We start from the raw sequence: 22,442 nt of genomic DNA, 5'->3' as shown, positions 1-22,442 counted from the left end.
CAATTTTTGCAACCAAAATGGGTTACGCTCTCAGCATTATACAGATTTACTTCAAAATCCACATCATGATGTGTCCTTAGGTGAATTTTCTTCGTTTCAAAATTTTCATGATCTTCAAAATCCATCCTCTCCAAGACATAGCGTCTTGCATGGCATGGGATAAACTATACTCGAATTGTAAAAGATGAAATTACACGTTGAAATAGTTGAAGTCATGCTTAATTATGAAAAAAACACTTGTCGTCGTTGCGTACCGTTTCAACTTCGAAGGTCTCCTCGAGCTTAATGCTGAAGCGCCGATCATCGTCCAGGTGAGGCCTGTCGCACAGACCTCGACCGTCGTGGCACCAGTCGCACTCCCCCGGGAGACTTTCGTCGTCCGATGATGACATTTCCTATGTTCATAATTCAAAACTACATCATCTCTGTTGGGTCCAATAAGATAATCCACAGTGTGGTGAAAACACGCCCTTCGAACTGGTTTGAGCAATTGGTGAATGGAGATGGTCCAGTGGAGTTGGCCTAAAAACATTTCTTTCTTTAAGCCTGCTACATCCATCTCAAGTATTTATGGTCAAGGGTTAGCAGGGCCATCCAAATAGAATATGTGGTATGGGCTTTTTTAGTAGGTCATCCTACCAGATTAGGGTTTATCGATGACGAGCAACTAACATTAGTAATAACTATGAGTAGATATCACACTTCTATATGTATAACACAAGAGGCAGTTGATCCTACTTAATTAAGTACTAAGATACCCGGCCCATGCATTAGTCGGAAGTGCCCCATATGTCCTATTTTTAGCAAAGTCTTGCTAAAATTCACGGAAAATTTCAGCATGACCTTTGCTGAAAATAGGACAAATGGAGTACCCGAATTTGCCGGAACGGAAGTTAATCGACATTCCGGCAAACTCAAGGGCCTCTCGGGGTACCTGCAAAATCATCACGACACGATGGTCGGAGACAAAACCCAGCAAACTAGCACCACAATGTGCCTCTACTTTCATATGGATGAAAAGGCCACAGACCATATGGTCCTCTGCTTTCATATGGACAAAAAGCAGCTCAACTTATGTGAGCTTCCATTCCAGATCTAATAGGTCACCCAACAAAATCAGCTCAACTTAGACTGTGAGCAAACTACCTATTGAAGCAAAGGCAAATATCTCTGAAGTCTGAACTAAAGCAGGGTTTCCTTGCTAATGATCCACAGTCCCACACTACTGAATGGGTTTTTGCAGAAACAAAACAGACATCACAGGAGAGAAGTCCCAGTGGACAAGTCAGAATGGCATAAAAACATGACTGCATACATTAGGGCATATGTGATTTTGGTACAGCTACACTACTGCAGGCTGCATACATTCAGTCATTCTAAAATTTATTTTAGTCTACTACTAAAATTCAGCACTAGCATATCTTCAACACTCCAATTTCTTTCAGTTTTGGCAGTTTATTTCCAGCTTCAAAATTTAAGAGAATTAGAATAAGGATAGTAGGAAATGAAAAAGAATTATGCTCAAAGAACAATGGTAACAGCAAAATATTGAAACCTTCGGTAAGCATTATATTACAAAAAACAAGATATGCAGTACTATACAATATCCATAACCAGAAAACAAGACATGCATAGGCTATATTTAAAACAAGATATTTTGCCAATCTTAGTTAACTGAAACTATCTACAATTCATGTGTTCAAAAATTCAGTTACATTCAGCTGTTGTGCAAAAACTATCCTCACTTTGCTTGAGCACTGCAAAATACCTTTCCTATGCAGCAAGAGAAAGCTGTAAAGCAGGTGATCTCACCTGCAAGGCACCAGGGTTGAGAAGCAACACACAAATGCCTTCTTTTGGGGAGGAAACAGCAGCCCAATTAGTAGTGCCTCATTGTTAAGGTGCTGTTCAAGCTTCTTATATGGATGAGATGGTATGATTTGTGGTCCTAGGAGATTTAGTTTGGGGGTCATAATCTCCAACCTCATCACAAAATACTACTACTACTGCTGCATATGATTCATGCCCTAAGCACAATATACTACTACTACTACTACTACTACTACTACTACTACTACTACTACTACTACTACTACTACTACTACTACTGCTACATCATATCATAGGAAATAATTGCCACTGATATCATTCCAGCCTCTCAAGTGGAAGATGACCCAGCTAACTGAATTTAGTTTCAGTAAGGTTTTCAGTAAAGCCAAATTAACTGAATTTTCAGTGAATTTAACAATAGGAATTTTCTTGCTGGCATATCTGAGAAACTTTAATTTCTCATAATTTATCAGCATGCTAGTCAACATCAAAGCTCTCCTTGTTTCGAAAGTAACTAGAACAACAATTGTGCAGACCTGGCAATTTTTTTGCACTGCAAATTCACACTGCCATTGCAAATCGTCAGGTGTAGTACTGGCATTGCATTGCAAATTCACCATAATCCCTCATGACAGTTAGATGGAGTAGCACTCTTGATTAACAGGATGGCACCGACGGCCTGGAAGTGATCCATGGAAGAACTCACCTTGATGGACGCGGTCGCAGACGAGGTCGTAGACGGCGGCGGAGAAGAGACGAGGTCGCAGACGCGGTCGTGGTGCTCCGGTGGACGCCGGCGTCGAGGAGGCTGCGGGCGGCGATCCGGAGGAAGGGGCCCGTGATGTCGTCGGCGTCCTTGGCCGCCTTCTTGACCTTTCGAGCAGAAGAAGGCACGGGTGGTGAGAGGAGGAGGAGGAGAAGCTAGGGGGATGGGGGAAGGGAGGGAGGGGACGTACGTGCTGGGGCGGGGGTGGAGTCCGGCGGGGGTCGGGGCGGCGGCGTCGAGGCAGCGCAAGACCACAGCGGCGGACGACGTGCAGGCGCGGCGGACGGAGGGGGTGGAGCAAGGGGGCGGCGGCGTACGGTTGGGGTCGAGGAGTGGGGGATCTGGCGAGCGAGGGAGGGAGGCGACAGTGCGAGGGGAACAAGTATAAAAATTCTAATGGCGCACCTCCCCCTGGTGCGCCATAAGTACGTCGATTCTAATGGCGCACCTCCCCCTGGTGCGCCATTAGAATTTTGTTTTACTTACTAGCCCGACTGGTCAGGTTATATCCCACCTAACCCTATCTCCATCAGAACACGCCCACTAGCCCGACTGGTTAGCACGCAGCACACACACTAGGAGGTCCTGGGTTCGATTCCCAGGCTCCCCAATTTTTTTTATGCATTTAAAATGCTGTTTGATATTTATTTGTGTTTAAATATGTTCAAACTTGTTTAAATCATAACAGTAATATTTTTTTATAAAAACAGTAATAATTTTTATAAAAAATGCATTTAAAATGCTGTTTGATATTTATTTGTGTTTAAATATGTTGAAAGTTGTTTAAATCATAACAGTAATATTTTTTTATAAAAACAGTAATAATTTTTATAAAAACAGGGTGCGGGGGGTGCTCGGCGGCGGTGGAGCGGGGGAGGGTGCGGTGGGTCGTCGGGGGTTGCGGGGGGTGCTCTGTCCTTGTCGTTACCGGTGTAGGATTCCATCGTTACCCCGGAGTTCTGATAACCATCGCTCTTCATGTCCTTGTCCTCGGTGTAGAATGTGTAGCTGTTGAATGCGAGGCGGAGGTTGCGGCGCGCGCGGGCGAGGGCGAGGTTGGTGTCGGCCCTGCGGCGCTGCTCCGGCGAGAGTGGGGTGGGGTCGGAGGGGAGGATGGGGAGAGGGAGGCGGCGGGGGCGCGGATTGGGAGCGGACGGAGAGGAACTGGCGCGGGGGAGAGGGACGAAGGGGAACTGGCGAGGGAGAGGGAGGAATTAGCTATAGCATTCATTTGTGACGGTGGAGCAGGCCGGAGAGGGTGCAGGGGGTCGTCGGCGGCGGTGGAGCGGGCCGGGGAGGGTGCGGTGGGTCATCGGCGGCGGTGGAGCAGGGGAGCTAGGGTGCGGTGGGTCGTCGGCGGCGGTGGAGCGGGGGAGGGTGCGGTGGGTCGTCGGCGGCGGCGGTGGAGCAGGGAAGGGTGCGGTGGGTCGTCGGCGGCGGTGGAGCGGGGGAGGGTGCGGGGGGTCGGTGGCGGCGCCCGGTAGAGCGGGGTAGAGGGTGCGGGGGGTGCTCGGCGGCGAGGGGGGCCGGATCTGGCGAGGTGGGATAGCGATCGAGATGGAGGGGGATCGAGATCAAGTGTCCAGGAAATATACACTAATGGCGCACGGGGAGCAGTGCGCCATTAGTAGTTTTGCAAAAAAGTAAAAAATAAAAAAATATTTTAGTGGCGCACTATGTTGCTGGTGCGCCATTACTAGTTACAACTAGTAATGGCGCACTATGTCCTGGTGCGCCATTAGTATGTCTGGCAAAATAAAAAAAATAAAATTTGTTACTAATGGCGCACCGTTTGTCTGGTGCGCCATTAGTGTCTTTCACACTAATGGCGCACCAGCACATGGTGCGCCATTGCTATATAGCAATGGCGCACCACATGTCTGGTGCGCCATTAGTGGCCATTCCATCTATAGCCCTTTTCCTAGTAGTGCGATGATGAAGTTACCGGCGCAGGGCTTTGCCTAAGCACTACGACGATATGACCGAGGTGTGTAACAGTGGAGGGGGGCACCGCACACGTGTGCGACAAATCTTGGGTGCCTTTGGGGTGCTCCCCTCCCCCCGTATATAAAGGAGGGAGGGAGGAGGCGGCCGGCCAAGGGGCGCACCAAGCATAGGGAGTCCTACTAGGACTCCCAAGTCCTAGTAGGATTCCCTTTCCTACTCGGAGTAGGAGAGAAGGAAAGAGAGGGAGAGGGAGAAGGAAAGGGGAGGGGGGGCGTGCCCCCACCCCTTGTCCAATTCGGCTTGGGCAGGGGGGAGGCGCGCGCCACCTCTTGGCCCTTCTCCCCTCTCTCCACTAAAGCCCAATAAGGCCCATTACTTCTCCCGGTGAATTCCCGTAACTCCCCAGTACTCCGAAAAATACCCGAATCACTCGGAACCTTTCCGATGTCCGAATATAGCCTTCCAATATATGAATCTTCACCTCTCGACCATTTCGAGACTCCTCGTCATGTCTGTAGTATCATCCGGGACTCCGAACAAACTTAGGTCATCAAATCACATAACTCATAATACAAATCGTCATCGAACGTTAAGCGTGCGGACCCTACGGGTTCGAGAACTATGTAGACATGACCGAGACACATCTCTAGTCAATAACCAATAGCGGAACCTGGATGCTCATATTGGCTCCTACATATTCTACGAAGATCTTTATCGGTCAAACCGCATAACAACAAACGTTGTTCCCTTGGTCATCGGTATGTTACTTGCCCGAGATTCGATCGTCGGTATCATCATATCTAGTTCAATCTCATTACCGGCAAGTCTATTTAGTCGTTCTGTAATGCATCATCCCGCAACTAACTCATTAGTCACATTGCTTGCAAGGCTTATAGTGATGTGCATTACCGAGAGGGCCCAGAGATACCTCTCCGACAATCGGAGTGACAAATCCTAATCTCGATCTATGCCAACTCAACAAACACCATCGGAGACACCTGTAGAGCATCTTTATAATCACCCAGTTACGTTGTGACGTTTGATAGGACACTAAGTGTTCCTCCGATATTCTGGAGTTGCATAATCTCATAGTCATAGGAACATGTATAAGTCATGAAGAACCAATAGCAAAAACCTAAATGATCATAGTGCTAATCTAACGGATGGGTCTTGTCCATCACATCATTCTCTAATGATGTGATCTTGTTCATCAAATGACAACACATGTCTATGGCTAGGAAACTTAACCATCTTTGATTAATGAGCTAGTCTAGTAGAGGCATACTAGAGACACTCTGTTTGTCTATGTATTCACACATGTACCAAGTTTCCGGTTAATACAATTCTAGCATGAATAATAAACATTTATCATGATATAAGTAAATATAAATAACAACTTTATTATTGCCTCTAGGGCATATTACCTTTAGTCTCCCACTTGCACTAGAGTCAATAATTTAGTTCACATCGCCATGTGATTTAACACCAATAGTTCACATCATCATGTGATTAGTTCACACCGCCATGTGACTAATACTCAAAGTGTGGCACCCCGATCCGCATGGAGCAGGGGGCCTTCGCACGTCAGCCCAGGATAACACCTGACGCACGACAGGTCCATGATACAACATCCCAGGTACAATAATATTCATCAAATACATGTGTATATGATTACATCATTGATGAATACAATTACCTGGAATAGCCCTAAGGCTATATAAATGGCAGCGGAAGTCTATTTAAATGGCGGCGGAAGTCTTGGTTTGGCAGCGTCTCATCTAGGCTGGGCTCCACAACTCACAGGACTGGCAACATTACGACCTAGCACGACGGATCAAGCGAACAATTTGGGCACGACCTACAAAACTGGCATGACACGCCATGTCAGTACATTGAATGTACTTGCAAGACAACCAAATACATAGCATCCAAACAAACAGATGACAATGCAAGAACCAAGCGTATGAAACAACCTACCTCATAGCAGAAACTAAGCATGGCAATGGCATATCAAACTTACTTCTAACATGGCTACCGCAAAGCATAACATATCAAACATGGCATACCAAAGCATGGCATAAATTCAGTCAAAGCATGGCATGTCATAATGAAACTATGCTGAAAATAAATTACCTGCCATGTCCGATGCAAACATAACATGTTAACTTTATGCAACCATCTACTGTTCTACCATAGTTCTTTAAATGCAAATAACAACTTACTACTCATGCAATGCAAACAAAATGTGCACCGAGTCCCTCGGACTCTCTTACCAGTGGGTTGCCTCGCAACCAAGCGATGATCATGCACGGATCACCAACGGAACCACACTTGGTTCAACACTCACCGAGACCTTGTCTCGTGATCATACCCACTCATCATCGTGATTACTCACGACTGTCTCATAGTCCAAGTCATCACATTATTTCAAATTATTCATCAACTTAGTTATATTAGGTTTATCCTCCATTTCTACCGAGACCTGATGGTGTGACCTACTACGAACTTGTGCCCATGACCGAGGACGCGGCTATCGATAGATTTAACACACACACTCTGCAGAGGTAGCACACTATACCCACACCACGAAACCCATGGCCTTGCACTCCCATTCAGGTGGACCAACGACATTCCGACAAAACCGATCTATTGCCATGACACTCTCCCGGCCACTCCGACCAACACCCCTTTTGGGTTCAGTCCTGGGTGGCCCATGCCTACCAAAGGTCTTACGGCCACCGTCGTGGCAAAAAAGGGTCCCAAACGGGGACAAAGCGCGCAAAACAACTCAGGCTCACAAGGTTCATGTCCGCCTACCTGATCAGGGTAGCGCGTGCCCATAACCTTCCCTACGTTGGAGATACCGGCGAGAGGCATGACAATAGACCTGTTAGGGCCTTCCCATTCCAAGGCAAATGTGGCTGCACTGGAAAAAGCCCGATTTGGTGGCACTATGACATCCCAGTGATGACGGAGGGGGTTTGTTATTAAGTCATATTATTAACCTCTCCATCATCGATCATTATGCGAGCATTATTAAAATGAATGGAACAACTAACATGCAACATACCGATGCAGTAACAAAACAGCAAGCATTTCAAATAAACAATGATAGCATGCGAAACATAGCAATACCAAGAACTAGCAAAACTTAGTGCAACAGAATTATCATAGTATTGTTACTACTAACATGAACTAAACTAGACAGAGGCATGATATTATCAGTAACAATAACAAAACATGCAAGACAGATAACAAAAGCATATAGCACGAATGAAATAACAGCAGACGGAACAAACAAGAAACTACAACAACTAAACACACACACGAGGTGCGAGCAAAGTCAACATGCGAGTTCGGGGCTCATGATAAGAGGTTGGCTTGCCTGGGGGTCGAGGAATACTCCGGAAAAAGTGCGGAACGATCGCGGAAAGATTTGCCGGAAACAGTTCTCTCTCGGAGGGGGTTGTTTACGTGCAAGGGCAAAGTGGTCATTTTCACTGTGTGAAAACATAATGAAAATGATTACAATGGAAAGAGTTCGACGAGACGAAGATGTGAGCGTTGGTTTCACCTCAATCGGGGTTACGGTTGTCGAGATACGCAGGGTTGAAGTTCAGGGACCTATCGGTGAAAGTTTTTCAGGAAACAGGCCCCTGGAGGAAAAACTGAACGCGCCTTTGGGCTGAATACGTTTTCTGTACACGAAAACGTATTTTGAGCCGAAGTGCCCAGGGAATACATTTTCTGACTTGGAAAGCGTATGCACGTGGAATACGTTTCCAGAGCAGGGAAACGGTTTCCGGGGTGGGCGCGTCCACTTAGCCGGCGTGGCCACGCCCTCCTCTCGCCGACAGGTGGGTCCCGCACACCTCTCTCTCTCCTCCCATCTCCTCCTTCCTCTCCTCCTGATGCCGCACGCAGAGCAGAGACGGGCCGCCGGCGCCGGCGCTCGCCTGGCCAGCTCGGGCCACCGCGCGGGAAGCCGCGACCACCGCCGAGCTCGGGAGGGATTGCCACCTCCATCCCGGCTAAGCACGGACGCCGAGGAGCACCAAGACGGGCAGGGCTTCGGTCATGGCGGACGGGGGCTCGGGCCACTTCGGGCACGGCGCCACGGCCAGGGAGAGAAGGCGGAGAGCTATGGGAGAAGAACACAGGGTGGGGGTAGAGGCTCTGGGTGGTGGCTATGAGGAGAGGGAGGACTCGGGCTGCTCAAATTTGAGCGAGGGAGGGCGACGGCCATGGCGGCCATGGTGGTCAGGGAGAGCTCGGGAGTGATACGTCTCCGTCGTATCTATAATTTTTGATTGTTCCATGCCAATATCATTCAACTTTCATATACTTTTGGCAACTTTTTATGTTCCCGCTGTAGGGTTTGCAATATGTTCATGATTTGCTTATGGTGGGTGGCGTGAGTGACAGAAGCACAGACCCGAGTAAGTAGGTTGTTTGCGTATGGGATAAATGGGACTTGATGCTTTAATGCTATGGTTGGGTTTTACCTTAATGATCTTTAGTAGTTGCGGATGCTTGCTAGAGTTCCAATCATAAGTGCATATGATCCAAGTAGAGAAAGTATGTTAGCTTATGCCTCTCCCTCAAATAAAATTGCAATAATAATTACCGGTCTAGTTATCGATTGCCTCGGGACAAATAACCTTCTCGTAACAAAAAGCTCTCTACTAAAACTAATTTAGTTGTGTCTTTATCTAAACAGCCCCTAGTTTTTATTTACGCGCTCTTTATTTCCTTGCAAACCCATCCAACAACATCTACAAAGTACTTCTAGTTTCATACTTGTTCTAGGTAAAGCGAACGTCAAGCGTGCGTAGAGTTGTATCGGTGGTCGATAGAACTTGAGGCAATATTTGTTCTACCTTTATCTTCTCGTTGGGTTCGACACTCTTACTTATCGAAAGAGGCTACAATTGATCCCCTATACTTGTGGGTTATCAAGACCTTTTTCTGGCGACGTTGCTGGGGAGTTATAGCGTGGGGTGAATATTCTCGTGTGTGCTTGTTTGCTTTATCACTAAGTAATTTTTATTTGCTGTTCTTAGTTGTTCTCTATCTTTAGTTGTGGATATGGAACACGAAATACCAAAAAAATTAGGTGTACTTGCTACTCATGGAGATGAGGAACCTCCTAAAACCCTTGATGATCATTATGTGAAAAATATTATGTACCACTTTGATAATCCTGAGAAAACCTCATTCAATTTGGTAATGGGAGTAACGTTGGATCAACGTGAATACTTTAGGGATTATCGCTTGACACAAAAAGGGAAACTATTATGGGATCAAATTTATATATTGAAGTGGTATGCTCGGCAAGTATGCTTGAGTTATGATTATACTTGTTGCTCTAGGATGAAGGCTCCACACCTTCCCTTTTCATGCAAATTTAATGATAATGAAACCTTAGCTTCTTATGCTAATGGTATATATGATTACTATGATGTGGAACAGATAGAAGAATTTGTTGCTTTTAAGGGTGCTTATGAAATTGAATCTTTGTTTGAAAAGTATGAAGCTTTTGATGATGATGTTTATAGGCCTAAAAATTTGCTATATTGAAATATTGCTATGATAATTATGAATATAATTCCTATATTAATGCACTTATTGAGAAAGTTTCCGCTGTCCAAGAAGAGACTAATATTTTGCAGGAATCTATGAAAGAAGAAATTGATGAAACTGTGAGCTCATTGGATGAAAAAGATGATGAGGAGAGCGAAGAACAAAATGAGGAAGAGCGGATTAGCTACCCGTGCCCACCTTCTAATGAGAGTAACTCTTCAACTCATACATTGTTAAATTTCCCTTCGTGCTTACCGAAGGATGATTGCTATGATGACTATTATGATCCCGTTGATTCTCTTGAAATATCCCTTTTTGATGATGCTTGCTATGTTTGTGGCCAAGATGCCAATATGAATTATGCTTATGGAGATGAACTTGCTATAGTTCCTTATGTTAAACATGAAATTGTTGCTATTGCACCCACACATGATAGTCCTATTATCTTTTTGAATTCTCCAAACTACACTATATCGAAGAAGTTTGCTCTTATTAAGGATTACATTGATGGGTTGCCTTTTACCATTGCACATGATGATTTTGATAGATATAATATGCATGTGCTTGCTGCTCCTACTTGCAATTATTATGAGAGAGGAATTATATCTCCACCTCTCTATGTTTCCAACACGATAAAATTGCAAGAAACTGTTTATACTATGCATTGGCCTTTACTACGTGTGCATGAATTGTTCTTTTATGACATGCCGATGCATAGGAAGAGAGTTAGACTTCGTCATTACATGATATATGTTACTTTGTGCTCACTACTAAATTACAAATCATTGCTAATTAAAATTGGCTTTGATATACCTTGGGATCCGGGTGGATTCACTACTTGAGCACTATATGCCTAGCTTAATGACTTTAAAGAAAGCGCTGCTAGGGAGACAACCCGGAAGTTTTAGAGAGTCATTTATTTCTGTTGAGTGTTTTTTTATAGTTTTAAAAAAATAAAAATAAAGAGGGGAACCTAAAACTTTTCAAAAAGGAAAGTGAAAGTGAGAAAGACAATCATTGTTGAAGTGGGAGAGCTCCTTGAACTTTGTTCATGCTCATGGCAACTTTGTGAATCTTGATTACAGAAAATTTTCAACAAAAATAATTATCCCCTTGTACAATTACATTGTATTATAAAAATAATGTGCCAAGGTTTGCCTTTAGGATGTTTACAATGCTTGTTGGTTTGTACGGTGCAGGACAGAAACTTTGGCTGTAGTGCGCGAATTTTAATTTTTTACTGGAACGTCAAATAGTTCTGATTCTTTTTGCACTGTCTTTCTGTACAAAGTTTTTATTTTTCCTAATTTTGGAAGAATTTTTCAAGTATCAAATGTATGGTGAATGTTCAGATTGTTACAAACTGTTCTGTTTTAGACAGATTCTGTTTTTGATGCATAGTTTGCTTGTTTTGATGAAACTATCGATTTATATCAGTGGATTAAGCCATGAAAAAGTTATATTACAGTAGACAAAATGAAAAAACAAAATATGAATTGGTTTGCAACAGTACTTAGAGTAGTTATTTGCTTTATTATACTAACGGATCTTACCGAGTTTTCTGTTGAAGTTTTGTGTGGATGAAGTGTTCGATGATCGAGGAGGTCTCGATGTGAGAAGAAGGAAGAAAGGCAAGAGCTCAAGCTTGGGGATGCCCAAGGCACCCCAAGTAAATATTCAAGGAGACTCAAGCGTCTAAGCTTGGGGATGCCCCGGAAGGCATCCCCTCTTTCTTCAACAAGTATTGGTATGTTTTCGGATTCGTTTCGTCCGTGTGATATGTGCAGATCTTGGAGCGTCTTTTGCATTTAGTTTTCACTTTTATTTTTTGCACCATGCTAGTATGAGATAGTCCTTGGTTTATTTATAGAATGCTCTATGCACTTCACTTATATCTTTTGAGTATGGCTTTATAGAAAGCTTCATGTGCTTCACTTATATCATTTGAAGCTTGGATTGCCTGTTTCTCTTTACATAGACAACCGCCATTTGTAGAATGCTCTTTTGCTTCACTTATATTTGTTAGAGCGTGGGCATATCTTTTGTAGAAAGAATTAAACTCTCTTGCTTCACTTATATCTATTTAGAGAGATGATAGGAACTGGACATTCACATGGTTAGTCATAAAATCCTACATAAAACTTGTAGATCGCTGAATATGATATGTTTGATTCCTTGCAATAGTTTTGCGATATAAAGATGGTGATATTAGAGTCATGCTAGTGGGTAGTTGTGGATTAGTATAAATACTTGTGTTGAGGTTTGTGATTCCCGTAGCATGCACGTATGGTGAACCGTTATGTGATGAAGTCGGAGCATGATTTATTTATTGATTGTCTTCCTTATGAGTGACGGTTGGGGACGAGCGATGGTCTTTTCCTACCAATCTATCCCCCTAGGAGCATGCGCGTAGTACTTTGTTTCAATAACTAATAGATTTTTGCAATAAGTATGTGATTTCTTTATGACTAATGTTGAGTCCATGGATTATACGCACTCTCACCCTTCCACCATTGCTAGCCTTTCTAGTACCGCGCAACTTTCGCCGGTACCATAAACCCACCATATACCTTCCTCAAAACTGCCACCATACCTACCTATCATGGCATTTCCATAGCCATTCCGAGATATATTGCCATGCAACTTCCATCATCATCATATACATGACTCGAGCATTCATTATCATATTGCTTTGCATGATCGTAAGATAGCTAGCATGATATTTTCATGGCTTGTCCGTTTTTTGATGTCATTGCTATGCTAGATCATTGCACATCCCGGTACACCGCCGGAGGCATTCATATAGAGTCATATCTTTGTTCTAGTTATCGAGTTGTAATATTGAGTTGTAAGTAAATAAAAGTGTGATGATCATCATTATTAGAGCATTGCCCCAGTGAGGAAAGGATGATGGAGACTATGATTCCCCCACAAGTCGGGATGAGACTCCGGACTTTATGAAAAATAAAAGAGGCGAAAGAAGCCCAAATAAAAAAAAGAGGCCAAAGAAGCCCGCCAAAAAAAAGAAAATAAAAAAAATGAGAGAAAAAGAGAGAAGGGGCAATGTTACTATCCTTTAACCACACTTGTGCTTCAGAGTAGCACCATGATCCTTCATATAGAGAGTCTCTTGAGTTATCACTTTCATATACTAGTGGGAATTTTCATTATAGAACTTGGCTTGTATATTCCGATGATGGGCTTCCTCAAAGGCCCGAGGTCTTCATGAGCAATCAAGTTGGATGCACACCCACTTAGTTTTCAGTCCGAGCTTTCATACACTTATAGCTCTTAGTGCATCCGTTGCATGGCAATCCCTACTCACTCACATTGATATCTATTGATGGGCATCTCCATAGACCGTTGATACGCCTAGTTGATGTGAGACTATCTTCTCCTTTTTGTCTTCTCCACACAACCTCCACCATCATATTCTATTCCACCTATAGTGCTATGTCCATGGCTCACGCTCATGTATTGCGTGAAAGTTGAAAAGGTTTGAGAACGTCAAAAGTATGAAACAATTGCTTGGCTTGTCATCGGGGTTGTGCATGATTTGAATATTTTGTGTGGTGAAGATGGAGCATAGCCAGACTATATGATTTTGTAGGGATAACTTTCTTTGGCCATGTTATTTTGAAAAGACATGATTGATTTATTAGTAGGCTTGAAGTATTATTGTTTTTATGTCAAATGATAGACTATTGCTTTGAATCACTCGTGTCTTAATATTCATGCCATGATTAGACATATGATCAAGATTATGCTAGGTAGCATTCCACATCAAAAATTATCTTTTTTATCATTTACCTACTCGAGGACGAGCAGGAATTAAGCTTGGGGATGCTGATATGTCTCCGTCATATCTATAATTTTTGATTGTTCCATGCCAATATTATTCAACTTTCATGTACTTCTGGCAACTTTTTATACTATTTTTGGGACTAACATATTGATCCAGTGCCCAGTGCCAGTTCCTGCTTGTTGCATGTTTTATGTTTCGCAGAATATCCATATCAAACGGAGTCCAAACGGGATAAAAACCGACGGAGCTTATTTTTGGAATATTTGGAAAATCTGGGAGAAAGATCAACGCGAAATGGTGTCCGAGGAGGGCACGAGGCAGGGGGGCGCGCCCCACCCCCCTGGGCGCGCCACTGACCCTCGTGGTCCACCCGTAAGGCGGTTGATGCCCTTCTTCAGCCGCAAGAAAGCTAATTTTTGGTAAAAAATCATGGCGAAGGTTTCAGTCCAATCGGAGTTACGGATCTCCATATATATATATACGAAACGGTGAAAGGGCAGCAGAACAGAACGCAGAAACAGAGAGAGACAGAGAGACAGATCCAATCTCGGAGGGGCTCTCGCCCCTCCCACGCCATGGAGGCCAAGGACCAGAGGGGAAACCCTTCTCCCATCTAGGGAGGAGGTCAAGGAAGAAGAAGACGAAGGGGCCCCCTCTCCCCTTCTCTTCCAGTGGTGCTGGAACGCTGCCGTGGCCATCATCATCACCGCAATCTTCACCAACAACATCACCGCCATCATCACCAACTCTTTCCCCCTCTATGCAGCGGTGTAACCTCTCTTACCCGCTATAATCTCTACTTAAACATGGTGCTCAACGCTATATATTATTTCCCAATGATGTATGGCTATCCTATGATGTTTGAGTAGATCCGTTTTGTCCTTTGGGTTATTTGATGATCAAGATTGGTTTGAGTTGCATGTTTTATTATTGGTGCTGTCCTATGGTGCTCTCCGTGTCGCGCAAGCGTGAGGGATTCCCGCTGTAGGGTTTGCAATATGTTCATGATTTGCTTATGGTGGGTGGCGTGAGTGACAGAAGCACATACCCGAGTAAGTAGGTTGTTTGCGTATGGGATAAAGGGGACTTGATGCTTTAATGCTATGGTTGGGTTTTACCTTAATGATCTTTAGTAGTTGCGGATGCTTGCTAGAGTTCCAATCATAAGTGCATATGATCCAAGTAGAGAAAGTATGTTAGCTTATGCCTCTCCCTCAAATAAAATTGCAATAATGATTACCGGTCTAGTTATCGATTGCCTAGGGACAAATAACCTTCTCGTAGCAAAAAGCTCTCTACTAAAACTAATTTAGTTGTGTCTTTATCTAAACAGCCCCTAGTTTTATTTACACGCTCTTTATTTTCTTGCAAACCCATCCAACAACACCTACAAAGTACTTCTAGTTTCATACTTGTTCTAGGTAAAGCGAACGTCAAGCGTGCGTAGAGTTGTATCGGTGGTCGATAGAACTTGAGGGAATATTTGTTCTACCTTTAGCTCCTCATTGGGTTCGATACTCTTACTTATCGAAAGAGGCTACAATTGATCCCCTATACTTGTGGGTTATCAGGGAGCTCGGGGAAGAGGCTTGGGAGGAGTTACGGACTGCTACGTTGCTCGGGGTGCGCTTAAATAGCTGCTGGGAGAGCTCTAGAGGGAGGGGCGAGGCGACACGCGGCACGACTACGTGTCCGTGCGCCGGCGAAGCGCACGCACAGCCAAGGGTCACGGGGAGCGGCGGCAAGGCGACGAGGAGGACGCGGACGAGCTCCAGGGGGTCACGGAGACGAGGGACGCTCGCGGACGAGAGGAGGAAGAGGACAGAGGCGAGGAAACGACGGTGACGGGCGCGTACTATGTTCGGCGACGGCGACGGCTCAACGAGGAAGCAAACGAAGGGGGAACGAGCTCTAGGCGCATGGCGACGATGAAGCTGAGCTGGTTGACAAGCTCGGACAAGCCAGAACCAGCCAGAGCTGCGCCACTGTGGCCAACAGTGGCGAGACCACCGATTTGGCCTGCATAGCCCCGTGGTCACCATCGACATTGCGCTCTCTAGTCGTGAACTAAGTGTCAAACCTTGTCTATAGCGTAGTCCTTCCAAAGCTCATTAAGACTGAGGTGATGGCACAGGCAGAGGTGTATAGAGCAGAGGGAACCAAGCTCGACAAGTTTGCTGTTGCAAACTTGGCCACATCTTGGTGATCAAACCAGAGAGGTTAAGGGCTAAACTTGATGTCCTGGAGGTTTAGGCTAGCAAGGACTACGGTCCTGGGAGGTTGGAGGGGATTTGGGCAAGTATTTAGCATAACTGCAGTTCAAATGCCAAATCTGACCCAGAAAGCAAATGACGAAGAAGCACTCACTAGGAGTGTTGGATTGGGCTAACACTTGGCAAAGCTTCTTGATTTGGTCATGTGTAGATGCTGCAAAAAGATCATACCAAATGGACTTGCCAAATTGGTACTTGTTTCACAAGCATCAGATCTGACCAGAAACTTCGGAAAAATCCAGGAAAATATTGGCTACATGAAATGAGCCAAAATCTTGGGTAGGTGGGTTATATGGATAGGAGAAGGCTTGGAAATATTTTCAGCCATAATGGAGCAAGATAAAATATACTTGCTTCACAAACTGAAAATTTGGGCAGAAAACAAGAATTGCTCATGTGCTCACATAGTTCAATGAAATGAACTGAATTTAGGTGGAGGCTAATGATTTGAGATACTTGAGAATATGGAAAAGTTTCACCCCATTTGGAAACTCTATGAAGGTACTTCCTTCACAAGCATGCCATTTGGTCAGAAACTTCGAAAAATTGCACATGGAGCTAGGATGAATGGATTGAGCTCATCTTTGGTATCCATGGGTGATTTATAAAGGTTAATCACCCTGCCAAATTTCAGCTCAATTGGAGTTAGTAATAAAGTGTTGGGAATCGTAGCATAATTTTAAAATTTTCCTACGTTCACCAAGATGCATCTATGGAGTCTACTAGCAACGAGGGGAAGGGAGTGCATCTACATACCCTTGTAGATCGCGACCGGAAGCGTTCCAATGAACGTGGATGACGGAGTCGTACTCGCCGTGATCCAAATCACCGATGACCGAGTGCCGAACGGACGGCACCTCCGCGTTCAACACACGTACGGTGCAGCAACGTCTCCTCCTTCTTGATCCAGCAAGGGGGAAGGAGAGGTTGATGGAGATCCAGCAGCACGACGGCGTGGTGGTGGATGTAGCGGGTCTCCGCAGGGCTACGCCGAGCTTCTACGAGAGAGAGAGGTGTTGCAGGGGAGGAGGGAGGCGCCCAAGGCTGTTGTATGCTGCCCTCCCTCCCCCCCTTTATATAGGCCCCTGGGGGGGTGCGCCAGCCCCAAGAGATGGGATCTCAAGGGGGGCGGCGGCCACAAGGGGGGAAGGGGTTGCCTTGCCCCCAAGGCAAGGGGGAACTCCCCCCTAGGGTTCCCAACCCTAGGCGCATGGGGGGAGGCCCAAGGGGGGCGCCCCAGCCCACTAGGGGCTGGTTCCCTTCCACTTTCAGCCCACGGGGCCCTCCGGTACAGGTGGACCCACCCGGTGGACCCCCAGGACCCTTCCGGTGGTCCCGGTACAATACCAATAACCCCCGAAACTTTCCCGGTGGCCGAAACTGGACTTCCTATATATAATTCTTCACCTCCGGACCATTCCGGAACCTCTCGTGACGTCCGGGATCTCATCCGGGACTCCGAACAACTTTCGGGTTTCCGCATACATATATCTCTACAACCCTAGCGTCACCGGACCTTAAGTGTGTAGACCCTACGGGTTCGGGAGGCATGCAGACATGACCGAGACGCCTCTCCGGTCAATAACCAACAGCGGGATCTGGATACCCATGTTGGCTCCCACATGTTCCACGATGATCTCATCGGATGAACCACGGTGTCGAGGATTCAATCAATCCCGTATACAATTCCCTTTGTCAATCGGTATGTTACTTGCCCGAGATTCGATCGTCGGTATCCCAATACCTTGTTCAATCTCGTTACCGGCAAGTCCCTTTACTCGTACCGCAATGCATGATCCCGTGACTAACGCCTTAGTCACATTGAGCTCATTATGATGATGCATTACCGAGTGGGCCCAGAGATACCTCTCCGTTACACAGAGCGACAAATCCCAGTCTCGATCCGTGCCAACCCAACAGACACTTTTGGAGATACCCGTAATGCACCTTTATAGTCACCCAGTTACATTGTGATGTTTGGCACACCCAAAGCACTCCTACGGTATCCGGGAGTTGCACGATCTCATGGTCTAAGGAAAAGATACTTGACATTGGAAAAGCTCTAGCAAACGAAACTACACGATCTTTTATGCTATGCTTAAGTTGGGTCTTGTCCATCACATCATTCTCCTAATGATGTGATCCCGTTATCAATGACATCCAATGTCCATAGTCAGGAAACCATGACTATCTGTTGATCAACGAGCTAGTCAACTAGAGGCTTACTAGGGACAGGTTGTGGTCTATGTATTCACACATGTATCACGATTTCCGGACAATACAATTATAGCATGAATAATAGACAATTACCATGAACAAAGAAATATAATAATAACCATTTATTATTGCCTCTAGGGCATATTTCGAACAGTCTCCCACTTGCACTAGAGTCAATAATCTAGTTACATTGTGATGAATCGAACACCCATTGCGTCCTGGTGTTGATCATGTTTTCCCTAGGGAGAGGTTTAGTCAACGGATCTGCTACATTCAGGTCCGTATGTACTTTACAAATATCTATGTCTCCATTTTGAACACTTTCACGAATGGAGTTGAAGCGACGCTTGATATGCCTGGTCTTCCTGTGAAACCTGGGCTCCTTCGCAAGGGCAATAGCTCCAGTGTTGTCACAGAAGAGAGTCATTGGGCCCGACGCATTGGGAATCACCCCTAGGTTGGTAATGAACTCCTTCATCCAGACTGCTTCCTGTGCTGCCTCTGAGGCTGCCATGTACTCCGCTTCACATGTAGATCCCGCCACGACGCTTTGCTTGCAACTGCACCAGCTTACTGCTCCTCTATTCAAAATATACACGTATCCGGTCTGTGACTTCGAGTCATCCAGATCTGTGTCGAAGCTAGCGTCGACGTAACCCTTTATGACGAGCTCTTCGTCACCTCCATAAACGAGAAACATATCCTTAGTCCTCTTCAGGTACTTCAGGATATTCTTGACCGCTGTCCAGTGTTCCTTGCCGGGATTACTTTGGTACCTTCCTACCAAACTTACGGCAAGGTTACATCAGGTCTGGTACACAGCATGGCATACATAATAGACCCTATGGCCGAGGCATAGGGGATGACACTCATCTCTTCTATATCTTCTGCCGTGGTCGGGCATTGAGCCGTGCTCAATTGCACACCTTGCAATACAGGCAAGAACCCCTTCTTGGACTGATCCATATTGAACTTCTTCAATATCTTGTCAAGGTATGTACTCTGTGAAAGACCAATGAGGCGTCTTGATCTATCTCTATAGATCTTGATGCCTAATATATAAGCAGCTTCTCCAAGGTCCTTCATTGAAAAACACTTATTCAAATAGGCCTTTATACTTTCCAAGAATTCTATATCATTTCCCATCAATAATATGTCATCCACATATAATATGAGAAATGCTACAGAGCTCCCACTCACTTTCTTGTAAACACAGGCTTCTCCATAAGTCTGTGTAAACCCAAACGCTTTGATCATCTCATCAAAGCGAATGTTCCAACTCCGAGATGCTTGCACCAGCCCATAGATTGAGCGCTGGAGCTTGCACACTTTGTTAGCATTCTTAGGATCGACAAAACCTTCCGGCTGCATCATATACAACTCTTCCTTAAGGAAGCCATTAAGGAATGCCGTTTTGACGTCCATCTGCCATATCTCATAATCATAGTATGCGGCAATTGCTAACATGATTCGGACGGACTTCAGCTTCGCTACGGGTGAGAAAGTCTCATCGTAGTCAACCCCTTGAACTTGTCGATAACCCTTAGCGACAAGTCGAGCTTTGTAGATGGTCACATTACCATCTGCGTCCGTCTTCTTCTTAAAGATCCATTTGTTTTCTATGGCTCGCCGCTCATCGGGCAAGTCAGTCAAAGTCCATACTTTGTTCTCATACATGGATTCTATCTCGGATTTCATGGCTTCTAGCCATTTGTCAGAATCCGGGCCCGCCATCGCTTCTTAATAGTTCGAAGGTTCACCGTTGTCTAACAACATGATTTCCAGGACAGGGTTGCCGTACCACTCTGGTGCGGAACGTGTCCTTGTGGACCTACGAAGTTCAGCAACTTGATCTGAAGCTTCATGATCATCATCATTAACTTCCTCCCCAGTCGGTGTAGGCACCACAGGAACATTTTCCCGCGCTGCGCTACTTTCCGGTTCGGAAGGGGTGACTATCACCTCATCAAGTTCCACTTTCCTCCCACTCAATTCTTTCGAGAGAAACTCCTTCTCCAGAAAGGACCCGTTCTTGGCAACGAAGATCTTGCCTTCGGATCTGAGGTAGAAGGTATACCCAATAGTTTCCTTAGGGTATCCTATGAAGACGCATTTTTCCGATTTGGGTTCGAGCTTTTCAGGTTGAAGTTTCTTGACATAAGCATCGCATCCCCAAACTTTTAGAAACGACAGCTTAGGTTTCTTCCCAAACCATAATTCATACGGTGTCGTCTCAACGGATTTAGACGGTGCCCTATTTAAAGTGAATGCGGCAGTCTCTAAAGCATAGCCCCAAAATGAGAGCGGTAAATCGGTAAGAGACATCATAGATCGCACCATATCCAATAGAGTGCGATTACGACGTTCGGACATACCATTTCTCTGAGGTGTTCCAGGCGGCGTGAGTTGTGAAACTATTCCACATTTCCTTAAGTGTGTACCAAATTCGTGACTTAAATATTCTCCACCACGATCTGATCGTAAGAATTTTATTTTTCTGTCACGTTGATTCTCGACTTCACTCTGAAATTCCTTGAACTTTTCAAAGGTTTCAGACTTGTGTTTCATTAGGTAGACATACCCATATCTACTTAAATCATCAGTGAGAGTGAGAACATAACGATATCCTCCGCGAGCCTCAACACTCATTGGACCACACACATCGGTATGTATGATTTCCAATAAGTTGGTTGCTCGCTCCATTGTTCCGGAGAACGGAGTCTTGGTCATCTTACCCATGAGGCATGGTTCGCACGTGTCAAATGATTCGTAATCAAGATACTCCAAAAGTCCATCTGCATGGAGCTTCTTCATGCGCTTGACACCAATGTGACCAAGGCGGCAGTGCCACAAGTATGTGGGACTATCGTTATCAACTTTACATCTTTTGGTATTCACACTATGAACATGTGTAACATCACGTTCGAGATTCATCAAAAATAAACCATTGACCAGCGGGGCATGACCATAAAACGTATCTCTCAAATAAATAGAACAACCATTATTCTCAGATTTAAATGAGTAGCCATCTCGAATTAAACGAGATCCAGATACAATGTTCATGCTCAAAGCTGGCACTAAATAACAATTATTGAGGTTTAAAACTAATCCCGTGGGTAGATGCAGAGGTAGCGTGCCAACGGCGATCACATCGACCTTGGAACCATTCCCGACGCGCATCGTCACCTCGTCCTTTGCCAGTTTCCGTTTATTCCGTAGTTCCTGCTTTGAGTTACAAATATGAGCAACCGCACCGGTATCAAATACCCAGGAGCTACTACGAGTACTGGTAAGGTACACATCAATTACTTGTATATCACATATACCTTGGGTGTTGCCGGCCTTCTTCTTGTCCGCTAAATATTTGGGGCAGTTTCCGCTTCCAGTGACCACTTCCCTTGCAATAAAAGCACTCAGTCTCGGGCTTGGGTCCATTCTTTGACTTCTTCCCGGTAACTGGCTTACCGGGCGCGGCAACTCCCTTGCCGTCCTTCTTGAAGTTCTTCTTACCCTTGCCCTTCTTGAACTTAGTGGTTTTATTCACCATCAACACTTGATGTTCTTTTCTGATCTCTACCTCAGCTGATTTCAGCATTGAATATACCTCGGGAATGGTCTTTTCCATCCCCTGCATATTGTAGTTCATCACAAAGCTCTTGTAGCTTGGTGGAAGCGACTGGAGGATTCTGTCAATGACCGCGTCATCCGGGAGATTAACTCCCAGCTGAGACAAGCGGTTGTGCAACCCAGACATTCTGAGTATGTGCTCACTAACAGAACTGTTCTCCTCCATTTTACAGCTGAAGAACTTGTCGGAGACATCATATCTCTCGACCCGGGCATGAGCTTGAAAAACCAGTTTCAGCTCCTCGAACATCTCATATGCTCCATGTTTCTCAAAACGCTTTTGGAGACCCGGTTCTAAGCTGTAAAGCATGCCGCACTGAACGAGGGAGTAATCATCAGCACGCTGCTGCCAAGCGTTCATAACGTCTTGGTTCTCAGGGATTGGTGCTTCACC

The sequence above is a fragment of the Triticum aestivum genome, chromosome 5D, assembly GCF_018294505.1.
Source record: "Triticum aestivum cultivar Chinese Spring chromosome 5D, IWGSC CS RefSeq v2.1, whole genome shotgun sequence".
NCBI classification, from domain to species: Eukaryota; Viridiplantae; Streptophyta; class Magnoliopsida; order Poales; family Poaceae; genus Triticum; species Triticum aestivum.
Note: the sequence above shows the minus strand (reverse complement) of the source record.